The sequence below is a fragment of the Elephantulus edwardii genome, unplaced genomic scaffold (assembly GCF_000299155.1).
Source record: "Elephantulus edwardii isolate Elephantulus edwardi_28Jun2011 unplaced genomic scaffold, EleEdw1.0 scaffold00166, whole genome shotgun sequence".
NCBI lineage: Eukaryota > Metazoa > Chordata > Mammalia > Macroscelidea > Macroscelididae > Elephantulus > Elephantulus edwardii.
Genome location: NW_006399916.1, coordinates 1,713,064 through 1,717,922, shown reverse-complemented (window position 1 = coordinate 1,717,922; position 4,859 = coordinate 1,713,064).

Genomic DNA, 4,859 nt, shown 5'->3' with positions numbered 1-4,859 from the left:
TATTTTTTTAAAAAATATTTTATATTGGTTTGCTAACAAAGTTCATATACATTGTGTTTTATACTGTTCTTCATCCAATTTGTATTTCATACACTCATTCTCATTCCTTATGTTTTATAAAATTAATCACCATTGGACTATGTGAATCCCTGGATCTTTCCATTTCTCTTATCCCCTCCAAAACCCACCAAAATGTGCAACCTTGTGATTTCATTCTTACTCATCCTCACCCTTCTATTCCCACCCCTTCTCCACTTGGGTCTCAATGCATGTTATCCTTCTAATATTACCATAATTGTCTTATGCAGTATTTGTCCTTATGAACCTCAGTTAGTTAACTCAGCATAATTCTCTCCAGTCTCCCTCAAGTTATGTAGTATTTTTTTAAATCATTGCTCTTGAGTGCTCTATAATATTCTATTTTGTGAATGTACCACAATTCTCAATTCATTCAGTTGTGGTTAGACATTTGGACTGCTTCCAAGTTCTTATGATAGTGAATAATGCTGCTATGAATATTGATGTACAAATCTTTGTTTGTGTTTCAGTTTTAAAACCAGTCTGCTCCTTGGAGGCAAGGATTCCAAAGCTTTGCCTAACATACTTTGGACATGTTGCATGGAGGGACCAGTCCTTGGAGAGGGATGTCATGCTTGAGAGGGTAGAGGAACAGTACAGGAGAGGAAGACCCTCTTTGAGATGGATTGGTTCAGCAACTGGGGTAATAGAGGTAGATGTGTTGGGGACAGTGAGATTGGCACAGGATAGAGCAGGGTTTAGGGCCATTGTACTTGGAGACACTATGAGTCACAGGCTACTCGTCAACACATCCAAAATCAACATCAACAACATATTCCTAATAGTAAAATATTCCAAGCTGGGTCATATGGAGTTTCTATGTTCAATTTTTTGAAGAAATTATTAACAGCCTTTGACAGTGGTTGTACCATTTTATAATCTGTCAATCTGACAACCTCTTCAACAAATGGTGCTGGCAAAACTGGACTGCTACCTGCAGAAAGCTGAAAAAGGATCCACATCTCACACCATACACAAGAGTCAAAGAGCAGGGTTTAGGGCTCTTGTACATTGGTTTGTGATGATTCACAGGTGACTTAATGGCACATAAGCAACAACAACAAGTAATTTATTTACAAAATTGTTTTTTTTTTGTAAATTGTCAATTACTCTGAAGGATGTCTCTGTAGTTGTTGTTGATTGCCATCAAGTTGAGCATAACTCATAGTGACCCTAATGAACAAAAGACTTGAATCTATAATTATCATTGTTTTTAAAATTCATAGAGTTTCCGTAAGCATGTTGTTTAAGAAGTGGAAAATGTTCATCCCTATGCACTGGGAACCTCTGCAGTTAGGTACCTCTCAAAATTATTGAGGATTAATGATATCAGTTTGAGGACTAAGGTGTGTCTGATTCAGGCCATGGTCTTTCTGATCACTTGCTGTGTATCTGAGAGACAATAAATATGGATGACAAAAGAAGAATTTATGCCTTTGAGCTGTGGTGTTAGAGAAAAGCATTGACTATTCCATGGACTGCCAAAAGACAAAAAAATATGTCTTGAGGAAGGTGCAGCCAGAGTACTATTTGGAGACAAGGATGATGAGGCTTCATCTCACCTTCTTCAGGCATGTTGATAGGAGGGCTATTTCCTTGGAGAAGGACATGATTTTAGAAATATGAAGGGTCAACGAAGGAGCAGAAGATCCTTAACCAGGTGGATTGACACGGTGACTGTCACAGTGGGCTCTAATATATCCAGAACTGTAAACATGGCACAGGATAAGACAGGGTTTAGATGTGTTGTTCATAGGGTTGCTGTGAGTTGTACTTGACAGCACCTAACAACAACAATGTCTCAAACAGAAAGCTCTCATGGCCTAGTGGATAGAGTTGTGCTATCAACTCAAAGGTGGGCAGTTAAAACCAACAAATTGCTCTGTGGGAGAAAGATGGTAAATCTCCTCTTGTGCAACTTATTGTATTTCAGAACCTGCTAGAGAGTAAGCTATTGGTTCTGACTTGATGGTAATAATTTGTACTTGTTTTTTGCTTAATGCCCTGTATTCAACACTTAAGTTTCACAGTTTAATTAACTTTTACCACAGTAAAATCAAGGAGTTTAAAACTAGTCACAATACTTACTTCATTTCACTTGCCACTGAGTCAATTCTAACCCACTGTACTTTTATCAGGGCATGTTAGAATAAAAATGAGTACCCTGAGGTTTTCAGTGACAGAATTTGGGGAAGTAGATCCCTAGACCTCCTCTTCAAGGCACCTTGCGGTGGTCTAGAATCTCCAAATTCTATGTTAGAAATTTCACACATTAATAATTTATTCTATACACACACACCCTTCCTGACACATATATATTTAAAATTTTTACCCAATGTATAATGTATAGGTCTAATTGGATCTCAGTTTTAACAAACAGCTATAAACTGTAGTTTATTTGTTATGTTCTATAGAGTAGAAACTGACTCAAAGAGGAGATTTCCCATGTTTCTGTTAAGAAGCAGCAGATGAATTTGAACCACATGCCTTTGGGTTGGCAGCACAACTCCTAATCACTTTTTTGTTGTTGTTTCTTGTTATGTGCCATTGAGTTGCCTGCAACCCATAGTGACCATATGTACAGCAGCTCTGAACCTTGCCCTGTCCTGAGCCAGTCTCACTAATTATGGCACACCAACACTCATTGCCCCAGTCACTGTATCAATCCATCTCATCTGGGGTCTTCCTCATGCACTGTCCTTCCACCCTTCCAAGCATGGTGTCCTTCTCCAAGCACTGGTATCTCCTGGTGACTTACCCAAAGAATGAGAGATGGCGCTTCAAAATCCTAACCTCCAAGAAGAAACTTAGTTTCACTATCTCCTTGGCAGTCCATAGTATGTTTAAGACTTTTCTCCAGCACCAATTCAAAAGCATCAATTCTTCTGTCATCCTTAATCATTGTCCAACTCTCTGATGCATAGGGAGTAATTGCAAAGACCATAGCCAGGATTAGGTGCACCTTAGTCTCGTGACTAATTAATTCATTAATTAGGCCTCCATAATTATAGCAGCAATCCATTCAAGTATGCCAGAGACAATAAGGATGGTACAGCATAGGACAGAATTCAAATCTGTTATTCATAATTCAGGATCCGTGCTTGACTCAATAACACCTAATAACAGTAACAATATACAGTAATATTTGTTCTCTCTGGTCAACTAAAAATGCTGAGGCACACTAGCTCCGAGGCTCGGTGGTTCAGTCTCCCAGGTCTCCTGCCCCTTTGATTGGACACTTGTTCAACATCCTACAGATTATAACCAATGTGAAGTGACTGTCAGCCTTGCAGAGTAATCTTGTCTTATCATACTATCTTTATGATCATATGATCTTGATATTAGGTGGGAAAAGCTGTGCATTTATCCCCAAGGTAATCTCTCTATTAAAAAAAAAAATTGAAACCCCTCTCCTCCACATTTGCACCAAATTGAAAGTTAATAGAAATTTCATCCTTCAGGTATTTTTTAGCATCACTTCCTCCTATCCTCAAAATGATATTCACCCTGAATTTCCTTGTTTCTTCTAAAGATATTACCATTTTTCCAATTGCTCTCTCTTAAACACTTGAAGTTCTCTTTGACAGGTCCTTCTCCTTTCCCACTGCATGAAAATTAAAAATCTCTCACTGTTCCCCCTGACACTTTCCAAATCAGTCCTGCAATTATTCATTTCCAATCTACTCAGCAAGTCATTTCACTGGATTTCAAGAATATTTTCCCCAGTCTCACCTCATCTCTATTATTATGACACAAAGCACCTGCCTCTCACTCTGTGTGCCACTTCTCTGCTAAAAAATCCAAAGTGCTTCTCTATATATTAAAATTAAGGCTCTCCTAGGAATGGTCTACACTCTCTCAATTAAGCTTATGTTTCTCCTCTTATTTCCCAATATTTTCAAAATGGAAGCTGCCACTTTGATAAGGCTATTGATTTTATTATACTAAATCCAGAGGTGTTTTCTTTTTTGTTAAGGATTTTTCATTCTCCGTTGCCCAAAAAATTTGAAGCTCAAGACAACTCATCTTATATTCAGTTACTCTGAATAGCAACTGTAGGTCTGTCTGTTATTCCTATTGTAGTGGTCTATCTGCTGTGATGCTGAAAATATTACTACTTTTATCACAAACCCAGCAAAACAAACTGTGGTGGACATTTCTACACTCCAAAATAGGAGAAAAAGTCACGAGATTGACTTCTCAAAATTAAGCAGTATAAACTGTAAGGATGGCAACAGAACATGGTCCGAGATTCTGCTAGAGAGTGAGTCACCTAGTTTGAAGGAAATTAAACCATACCATGGTCACAAATGTGATCAGAGCACACTACTGATTGTGGAGGTGGCATAGGAGAAGGCAGCATTTCATTCTATCAAACATGGAGTCACCATGAATTGAAACGATCTTAAGAGCAGCTAACAAAATTATTGTCAACAGGCATGTTAAAACCTTGTGGTATTGTGAGCATTACACAGAGAAACTGGTTGGCTGATCTAGAAACTTTAATATGGGATCTGATGGATCTTCAGGATCTCATGTCTTGACACTTCTTTGTTGTGGTTTGACCCTCAAATCCCAGCCATAGCTTCTGAACCACACACTATCCTTTCCTTTTACTAAATCTGACCACACACACACACACATACATACATACATGTTTGGTTCTTGCGTCTGAACTCCATTTTTGCTTTCAAGCTAGAAATGTAATTTAGTTCTAAAACTGTGCCTGATGGGAATAAGGACTCCATTGGAGGATATAAATATTGTTCTTTGAGTACAAT